General features: G+C 35.9%; 1 pseudogene; it reads right to left on the reverse strand.

Annotated features, from left to right (window-relative positions):
• Nucleotides 1–1,737: 1,737 nt before the first annotated feature.
• Nucleotides 1,738–2,395, reverse strand: LOC138872660 (ethylene-responsive transcription factor 13-like; annotated as a pseudogene).
• Between the last annotated feature and the right edge of the window lie 8,680 nt (nt 2,396–11,075).

Genomic DNA, 11,075 nt, shown 5'->3' on the forward strand with positions numbered 1-11,075 from the left:
ATTTTGGTTTCCATCCAAGGACATGAAATGATTTTGGTTTCAAATTCTAGATTTCAACGTTTTTTTAAGACTTGGAATGAATACTTCTAAGGATTGACGTTTCTGTTTCTTGCTAACTCACATTTTTTGGTTCCTTCAGATTCGTCCAAGGAAATAAGACTTAGAAGTCATTGTTGTATTAAATTATTATTTAAACTTTATCTATTCTTTAGGTATAGACACCTATTTACAAAGGTTATGAATCATCCTTTAAATTGTTGGCCTTATGCCACGTGGTGACTGGTTAATTTATTACATTTTTATCCACTTATTAATTAACTGGATAATGTCCTATTGCCTGGTAATTAATCAATTACCCGCATAATTTAAAAATTACCACAAATTAATAAAATTCTATTTATTTCTAAAAATACTTCATATATACTTTATATATTATACTACCTTGGTCATATGGTACCTTGCATGGTACTAGTTCATAATTAACGGGTATTTGAGCTCAGGCCGTATTTTATTCCAATTTGTCTATTTTCAACAAAACTCATTTTTTGACTTGCTTCCCCTTTTCACCTTTACGAATTTACTTATTACTTGTTTGAACTAGAATAATCCTTATAATCTCCAAATAATCTTTTCCTTGGACTGATGTCAGTTACCTTATGAGAAATTCAATGTACAACACTACATGGTGCAACATCGTCGTAATGTAGTACTGTGGGACGTGATATTGACGTAATATTGCGGGGTGTAATATAAACGTGTTTAACCGTAAAGGTTTGGAGATAGGATGGCTAGACGTGACATCTTAAAAATAAGCCCCAGATAGACCAACCTTGTCAGGTTAAGCCACATTCCTTGGGGACTTCCCCCTCGCCTGTTGTAGCCCACTATATTTGTCGGAATGCGATATCCTTTGACCGATATAAGTTGAACCTCGAGGGTGAGTCTCGACCTTGGCTTCGAGCTTCGAGGTACATGACCGCGAGACGGTCCTTATGACGGAGAAATAAGGCCCCCGGATTCGCCGTGTAGACATATCTTTGTAATAAATGCACTTGTACTATGTTGGAATTCCCCCTCATATATAAAAGGGACCCTTGTCATTTTGTAAACATTTGTTGCTCAATACTAAATACACAAGAACATCCTCTCTGCTCTCTAACATATTCTCTTGATCGCATTACTTCATCCATTGCTTATATTTATTGTGTTCTATTTATTGTTCATCATTTATTGCTTATTATTGGCCATAAAGGGCCGCCATTGATTTATCATAACTGTTAGTTTCCATCGACCACCCTCAATAACTCCCAGCCGAGCTTCAGAATCGACCCTGAGGCCCTCGAATAGGCAAGCTTGAGGCCCCGATTATTAATCATTCGATCTAGTTATAACCTTGCTCTCAAGCTCTTATCTCGTTACTAAGTTTTTCACATATCATCAACTGCTTAACGACTAGCATAAAAATAGATCACGTATTTTTAGAACAACTAAATCAAATTTAATTGTATTACCATTTTCACGGTAAACAATAGCTTATCCACTTACCAAAAGCATTAGCAAAAATTTGAGGTCGTAATACAATACTTATTACACGCCATGTAATTCCTTGCTACATATAACTACTCCTCATGCATGTTGATCTTCTTTTTTTTTTGGGAATGTGTTTGGTGATCAGCTCAGAAGCTATTAACTTTAAATTCTAATTATTGCCTTCGAGTTTGGGAGACCCTAATTTTTATAACCCAAAAGTACTATTAGTCCAAAGTCCCCAACTCAAACTATGACTATTCAAATTGACTTTGGCTAGGTTGTTTATTAACTCAACATTTCTCTTCATTGGACTTGGAGTAGTACACTCGCTGGTTGTTTGGGACGGAGAGGACAGCTCAAGAGAGTGTAAAAGCTTCTTCGGTTTCACTCTATTAAGCTCCAATACATTAGAGCCAATCAAATGAGGGAAATTCAATAAGGCTCGTGCCCCTCGTAGTTTATACGCTGATCGATCATAAGCCAATGCTGCATCCTCACACGTCTCATAGGTCCCGAGCTAAAGCCTAGCGCCTTTCCTTATAGGATCCCTTATCTCTGCCGCGAACTTTCCCCACGGGCGCCGCCTCACGCCTCTGTATCTCCTCCAGTTTGGTGGATCGTGTACACCACGCGACTTACTTCCTTGGCTATGGCACGGTTGTAATGAAGTAGGAGCAGTATCTCCCTTTTCATTGCTTTTTTGGTCATTTGTGCTGCTGCTAGGGTTAATATTTTGGGAAGAACCAATAATATTATTGAATGAGCTCATTTCTGGAAAGGAAGAATCTTCACAGAAATGTTCCATGGAATCGTAGCTTAGAATATTGCTTAGGTCAAATATTTCTGATGAAATTCCAGGCTGCATGACAAATACTAGGAAAATTATTTTCTGGGATTTCCTGTTCCTCAGCTATCTCACTGGAGTTGATCAAGTATTGAGAAATTAAGGTTTTGTGTATATATAGTCGTCATTAGTTATATCTTATTAGGAATTTCCAGGAAGCTCAAATATCCTAATATTGTATGTATCTGTGCACGTGTTTCTTATTTGAGTTTCAACAACCTTTTCTGAAACAAAAAGAGTTTAGATTAACTTTTCTTTTTATAGTTTTAATTAGTTCAGATTAAATACAATCGAATGATAAATGGTTCAAATTACACGCGCATAAATTTATGTATAGTTTTATGTAAAAGTGTACAAAGAAAACCGACAAATCGCACTAAACTGATAATCCGAGTCAAATTTAGAAAAAAAAATTCGACTATGGTTCGTTTTAATTTGGTTTGCTGTTGGGAAAAAAAATAATTTTTTTTTTATTTATATAAAGTTCCTAGTAAGATCTAGGTTTTCATTGCATAACCACGATCATAATTGGTTTGGTTTGATTTTAACTAAAAAAAGTCAAACCAAAACCAAACCAACCCGACGTTATATGTACAGATGTTTTTAATAAATATATAACGTATTATTTCAAGCTTGGACTTATAATTTTTGAATACTCCAATACGTTTTATAGTCCACAAATATTAGTATCTCAAATAAATCCCAAACTAAACAAAACAATATTTATGCTAACAAAAGACATTCAATTCAATTGTACTAGGAATGACAATTGATGGATATCAATTTTTTAGTTTTTTCATGATTTAGATAAAATGCATAGATTATTTTCTTAGTGTTTAGGCATGTAAATAGTAGTTCTTATTATGTTCATTTTTATTATGGCTTATTAATAATATTTAATTCATGCTATTTTATTAACTATATGTTGAATATTTTAGTAAAATGTCATGACTCATCTCATCTTTTATGTTATTTATTTGATAAATACCTTATATAGTTCTCTTACTGTGATTAAATGAATATTTGGAGCACAAATTTTATATTTTATGTTATGAAGATTTATGAAGAAAAAAATCGAAAACCCAAAAAATTGGAGAGAATAGATTTCTACACAATTTCCTTTCATGGAAGATGACTATTAATGTTGTAGTTGCTGCCTGTTCACTATAATTTTTCTTATCCCACGTTTAAATTCATGGAGTATTCATTTAAATGTACGTGTTTAAAATATTTCCATTACTGCTCTCTACTGTCATCCCTTGTACGTGCTTATTATATTGAACAATATCAATGAAAGATTCTGATGAAATATAAAAATGGAAGTTGCTATGCCCGGAAACTTTGTAGTATTTGTTTATATTCCCACATATGAACAGATTGCACATCTCAAATCATACAATTAGATCAATTAAATAACGTTCTCTTTTAAATTTTTGAACGCTAGAGGATATATACTAGAGGATAATTATTTTAATGGAATTTGGAAATATTACTTACTGTGGATTATTCAAATGTCTCTCTGCAACGGTTTGGCCGGTCGTTTTGAGTATTTTAGCCATGTTCTCTTATTTATTGCCTCCTCTATATTATATTGTGGTTAAGTGACTTTTCGGGGTGGTTGGTTTGGGTTTCGGGTGAGTTTCGGAGTGCTTGGGACACTTAGTTCCAAAGTTGGAAGTTTTAATTGAAAGAGTTGACCAGAATTTGACTTTTGTGGAGACGACTCCGGAATAAAGTTTTGATTATTCCGATAGCTCCGTATGGTAATTTCGGACTTAGGAGTGCGTCCGGATATTGATTTAGAGGTCCGTAGGCCATTTTTGCGAAAGTTAGGAAGTTGAAGGTTTGGAAGATTGAGAAGTTTGACCAAGAGTTGATTTTATTGATATCGAGGTTGGATTCTGATTCCGAAAGTTAGAATAGATCTGTTGTGTCATTTATGACTTGTGTACAAAATTTGAGGTCAATCGGAGTTGGTTTGGTATAAATCTGCATTAGCTTTGGCGGTTGAAAGTTCGTGGATTCAGTAGGTTTGAATTGGGTTGCGACATAGATTTGATTTTGTTTGATATAATTTTAGGCATCGAGTAGATTCATTATGCATTTTGGAACTTGATAGTATGTTCGGACGGGGGGCCCGGATGTGATTCAGATTAAAATTGGGATCATTTTAGACTTGGTTGATAGCTCAAAAACAATTGAATCTGGTGCAATCGCTCATGTGCACTTTGGGCCACAGATGCGACACCATATAAGCGACCTCTAAGCCGCAGGTGCGAAGAGGATCTGGATTGAGCTGGTATCGCAGGTGCGGACACCTGGGTGCAGGTGCGCATCCGCAAAAGCGATTTCCTTTCCGCAGTAGCGGATCTTGGTTAGCTGACGAAGGACCGCAAGTACAGTCAAGAGTCCGCAGAAGCCGGCTCCCATAACAGGTCACTGGTCCGCAGAAGCGGTTTCTGTTCGCTGGAGTGGATTTGCCTGGCTTAATGAAAAGCTGCACCTGCATGGATTTTTCGCAGGTGCGAAGTTGCAGAAGTGGTTGTTGGTCCGCAGAAGTAGAATAACTAGGTAGAAAAGAGCCGGATCGAGAGTTTTGTCCCATTTTTCATCTTTTGATTTAGAGAGCTCGAGTTTGGACGATTTTGGAAGGGATTTTCAAGGAGCTGATCGGGATTAGTGTTTATGACTCAGATTTGATTATTATACATGAATTCATCATCATTTTTACCATTTAATTAGGACCCGTTTGGCCATGAGTTTTGCCAAAATAAATTTGGGATTTATTTGGCAAACTCATGTTTGGCCATAAATTTTGCCCACATTTTGGCAAAATTCCAAATCCTAAAATCACCCCAATTGCTGATTTTGGGCAAAAATCCCAAAACTTGGGAATTATATACATGTTTTTTCAAAATAAATTTGGGAAATATGTTTTTGATAACGTATATCCAAACACATTTTCATCTTCAAACCAAACTTCACCCAAATCAGATTTTTCAAAATAAATTTGGGAATCTATGGCCAAACGCTAGCTTAGTGTTTTGAGTTGCAAAAATTGGGAAAGTTTTGTGAAAACTTCCTAAACCATTATTTGAGGATTTGAAGATCGATTTGAAGTAGTAATTGGACAATTTTATTATGGTTGGACTAGTTAATGAATGGATGTTCGGATTTTATAAGTTTGATTGGGTTTCGAGACGCGAGCCCGGGGTTGACTTTTGAGTTGACTTTTTAATTTTCTTTAGATTGCAACTTTATTATCCGGAATAGTTTTCTATGGTTTGTATTTATGGTATAAAATTATTTTGGCTAGATTCGAGCTGTCCAAAGTTGCATATTCGCGAAAAAGGCTGACTATTGGATTGAGTTAACTTGTTTGAGGTAAGTATCTTGCCTAACTTTGAATGGGGGAACTACCCCTTAGGATTTGGGCTGATTGTGCTATTCGTGATATGTGAAAGCCGTACATAAGGTGACGAGTGGGTACAGACCGGTTTAGGTTAGTTGGACTATTTTTATTCCTTTAACTGAATTATCATAGCATGTTATATTTTTTATTTTTAGTCTACCCTTACTTTGAGCACGTAATGTTTGTCCAATAATATGAAATTACTCCCCTAGAACTTCAAAAAATAGCTTTAATTATTTTATAGAATTTTAGAAATTTTTATATACTTTATTTGATTTATTTTGTGCGTATTTGTGTTTGGTGCATTTTTAGTAGCATTTTAAATCCTGAAAAAAATATTTTAATTTTTACATTTTAGATTTTAATTGCATAATTAATTGCATTTGTAAAAAACACTAAAATGCCAAAAATATATTAGTCGATTTGCCGTTATTTTTCTTACTTGAAATTAATTATTTAGGTAATTAGTTAGTTAATCAATCATTAGATAAAATCAGTAAACAAGCTAACTTTTCAATAAGCTTTTAATTATCATGTAGTTAATTAGCGGCTAAACATAAAAGATCAAGAAGAGAGGAAAGGGTCGTCTGCCCCATATTCTGAATTGGCCAATTGCAGCGGCTCAATTATCCTTGCGACTCAAGCCCTAGACCCTCACTCTCTATCACCAAAAAAGAAAAAGGTGTGCATCAGTTTCTTCCTCTAAGAACAAAAAATGCAGCTGCTCCTTCTTCCTAAAAAAAGACAGCACTTTCTCACTATTTTACGGCCATGAAAGAACCACTAAACTTATCCTAAAACAGTCCATAAACCAGTCTTGTTTCCATACCAAAACCCTAGTGAAAATCAGTCCAAAACATAAGCTAAAAAGCATCCAAAGCCCAGCTATTATATCACCCCCAAATACCTCAAATTCCAGCTCCAGATTTACCCCAAAAACATAGTGATCACCCCCAAAATAGCCCCAAATGCAGCTGAAAAATGCCACCCACCTCCAGCCCATTTTCAGTCATGAAAAGCTGAAACTTCAGCTTTAAAAAACAGCCACTGAAATCGACACACATCAAAAATTAGTTGCAACCTCAGCCATTTTTATCCCAAAAACCACCTTGGAACACTACTGCAACCGATCACAAAAACCAGCAGAAAAAATCATTCTCGGTTGCTAAAAATCTAAGTGAAAACAATCCAGGAAAAGTCCTCAACGAGGTCTTGGTTCGAGGTTTCGGCGTACGATCAGAGGTCAATAACCGTCTCAGATTCATTCGAGACTTTGTTCAAAGTTGGTTTCCAAATAATAAACAAAGGTTGCTACATAAAGGTTAATTCTCCTTTACTTTATTGTTAATAATATTATTTTAATTGTGTGTGAAGTCATTTCTTATTTTATGCCTCTAGTTAATTATTCTTTCTGTTAAAATAAACATTGGTTGTTTTGTTATTGTTTGTTCAATTTACAGACTCTTAGAGAATTATTGAGTAAGCATTTCTTAATCAAAGCTAAATGGACTGCATGACAAGTTTTAGAATTAATTTCACTTTTTGTCCTATCTTTGGATAATAATCTGCTCACAATTGAAATATTTTATTAATCTTTTATAGATTCAAAGTTTTGCTCTGAGTTGATTTAACAAGATAATGAGTCCATTAAGTAACTGTAACGTTGGATTGTTTACTACTTTTGTTCACAAGATTGTAATATAATTTTGTTTAAGAAAAAAAATATACAAAATATGGGATATTAGTGTGGATAAATTGTTTGGGCCATGATTTGATTTTGAGGAGAGTTGGTCTTTGGGCTATAAGAAAAGAAAGAATTTGGGCAAAAAAAAAAAGTTGTCCTCATTCGGCCCAAAATAATAAATAACATAGTTGGCCCATCTTTTTTTAAGCTAGCCACTTTTCTATACACAACTTAATTCATTCCCTCCACAACAATTCTATAATACTCTTTACCTTACAATAATCTCAAATATTAGGAAAACAATTCATATGCGTAGAATGTTTTAGGCGCATTCTAATCTATTATCGTGATTGTGTACACGTTTGCGTGATATAATTATGATTCCCAAAATAAATCAAAGTACGCATTCGCGCGACTTTGACCAAACAATTATAATAATTAAAAAAGTATTATCAATTGTGTACATGCATGCGTGACATGATTTTAGCGCACTAAATAAAAAATAAATTACAAACATGTGATCCGTTTCAAAGGCTAAATCCATGATGCCATATTTAAAAGCGGCAAGAGATAAAATACACATAGGTTCTAAAATACGTAATTAAACAGTTAATTAGGCCAAGTTATGATTAAAGCAACTGCATTAAAACCACAAAACTCGGGAGTGCCTCACACCTTCTTCCGGGTTAACAGAATTTCTTACCTCATCTTCTATGTTTAGCGGACTATAAAATAGAGTCCAATTTCCTCGATTTGGGATTATAAAATAAACCGGTGACTTGGTGTCACGACCCAAAATCCAACTAGTCGTGATGGCACCTAACCCAACCCGCTAGGTAAGTCAATTACCCTATATCTAATTTCAATAGAATTTAATAAAACAATAAAGGAAAGAAAATATCTTAATCTTATATATTTTCCAAGGACTGGTAGAAAAAATCATGAGTTTCTAAGAATAGAATTTACAAAGCCGGTATGAAATAAATACATCATCTGTTTGAAAAGTACATAAATAGAGTCTTTATGAATCTAAGGCTAACATGAACAAGAGGCAGTTGCAATGGGAACACAGATACGTCTTCAAGTCCAACTCCCGTCGAACACAACAATATCATCAGTCAACATCTGCACGTAAGGTACAAAAGTGTAATATGAGTACAACTGACCACATGTACTTAAGAAATAACAAATCTAACCTTAGGTTGAAAGTAGTGACGATCTGGAACAAAGGCCGGGTCTGATAAGTAGGGATTTTGACCGCTTATTTGCTCTCTTTTACTTGCGTTTTAGCTAAAAATACATAAAGGTATTCCCGAAAACTAACAAAATATGCTTGCTTATAGGAATATTGGAAAACGAGCCAAAGAAGTCATAATCAACTCATAAAGAAGTGAAAAGTGAACAAGAACCAAAATAGGGCAAAAAGGCTAGCAGGGCGGACCGCACAATTCTAGTGCGGCCGCAGAGAGGAGATTCAGATAGTAGTCTTTGGGCCATCTAAAGGCATGCGAACCGCACCTAAATTATGCGGCCGCAGGATGTCAATTGTGGACGCACTCATTATTCTATGGTCCACAAAAGTGAAGAATCAGAGAGTTGGGTTCAAGTCCAAAGTCAATGAGTGCGGATCGCTTCATTTTTGTGCGGCCGCACTTATTTCTATGCGGACCGCAGAAGCCCCGAAGTACCAAGCTCAAGTTCCAGGAATGCGGACCGCACGATAATTGTGCAGCCGCAAAAACCCATTGTGCGGACCGCACCAGAATTATGCGGCCGCACAACCTTCGTAGGGGCATTTTTGTCAGATATTTTCAGCTTAGTATAAATAGATTTTTTTGTCATTTTAAGGTTAAGTTCAATTTTGGGAAGAGCACTTGAGCCGTTTTCTTTACTGTTTTGAGTAATTTAGTACTAGATTAATTTCTAAACATTAGATTTTCTTTATCTTATCAATTATTATGCATTATACCTTAATTTCTTCTTGTATTTCTTCATTTTTCATGAGGAGCTAAATTTCTAGCTAGGGTTGTGGCCCAACCCTAGTGTGGGTATTTAATGGATATTTAATTTAGGAATTGTTTGTGAGTCTGTTAGTGATATTTAGCCTTGTACATGCTTGTATTCAAGAATTAATGGTTCCAATCATTGATTCATTCCTATTTGACTTAGTCTTCACTTGAGAAAGAGAGACCAAGTCTAGGAAAACTTGGCTAAAAAGAAATTGGGGTGAACTCAAGAAATTGATAGCCCCAATTAAAGGGTCAAATCTAGAGATAGTAAGACCCGACTTGAAATATATCACTTAAATTGTGCAATACCCATTTGAACTTGAGAAAGCCAAATTGGGCAAAATCACTCAAACTACCGAGAGAGATAGAGTGGGTAATTGCGTGTGATTGCTATATTACAACCCCAACTAATCAAACTTGCCCTAGAGCTTACAACTCGTTAGCTAACCACCTAAGTGGAAGTCACGACCCTAGATCCTTTATCATTTGAAAAACAACCAAAACCAAAAACATTGTCTTCTAATTTATTATATGCAATCAATAGTTTAAAGTAGAAATAGAAACAACAAACAAGAATGCGGATTTGCAATTTGAGGCACATTACACAATTATACTAGGTGTATACGTAATCCCATTTATAACTCCCTGAGGATTCGACCCTGACTCGCATTAGGTTTTATTATTGTTTCGACCGCCTCACTACATATATTTGTGGTGTGAGTTTGGGCGACATCAATTTTTGGCGCCGTTTCCGAGGAATTAAATGGATTTAGCTATATATCTAGGTCTTTATGTGTTTTATCTTCTTCTCCTTCTGAGTCACTAATTTTGCTTTTGAATTCATTTTAGGCACGAAAATGGCTCTCAACAACGAGCCCATCGGAAATGTGCCATTGGGGGAGGAAGTGGACGATGATCAAATGGATGAGGTTCCTCTTGAACCTCAAGCTAATAGACGAGGCTTCCCGCCTCAAGATAATGTGTCCACCCCTCCCCCACCTCCACCAAGAGCGGCAGCCCACTGAAAACTACCAAACGAGGGTTGTGCAAGTGCTATAGTCCCACCCAGCATTAGTGCGGGCAACTTCCAAATCACCAACGAGATGCTTACACTACTTGAGCAACGGGGATTCTTTACCAGGGCTCCGAATTAAAATGCCTACAAGTATCTCAAGGGTTCGTCGATACTTGTTGGGGGAGCAAGAAAACAAATGTCTCTAAGGACGCTGAGGTTGAGGCTATTTCCCTTTTCTCTACGGGAAAAAACATTGGACTGGTTAGAGAGATTGTACAATCATTCCATCCACACTTAGGATGAGTTCGCGGAGAAGTTTATTTTCAAATTCTTCTCTTCGGAACATATGGTGACGCTTTGGGATGAGATTCTTGCATTCAAGAAAGAACCCAATGAGCCATTGCATAAGATTTGGGAAAGATATCGTACCATGGTTAAAGATTTCCCGAATAGTGATATGACCGAGGACATGATCCAACAAACCTTTTATAGGGGAGTCAACACAACAAATCAATGTGTGGTAAATCAACTGGAGGGAACTTCATGAACACGCCTTACGCTGAAGCTTGTGAAATTGTTGA

Source organism: Nicotiana sylvestris, chromosome 1 (assembly GCF_000393655.2).
Source record: "Nicotiana sylvestris chromosome 1, ASM39365v2, whole genome shotgun sequence".
Classification (NCBI taxonomy): Eukaryota; Viridiplantae; Streptophyta; class Magnoliopsida; order Solanales; family Solanaceae; genus Nicotiana; species Nicotiana sylvestris.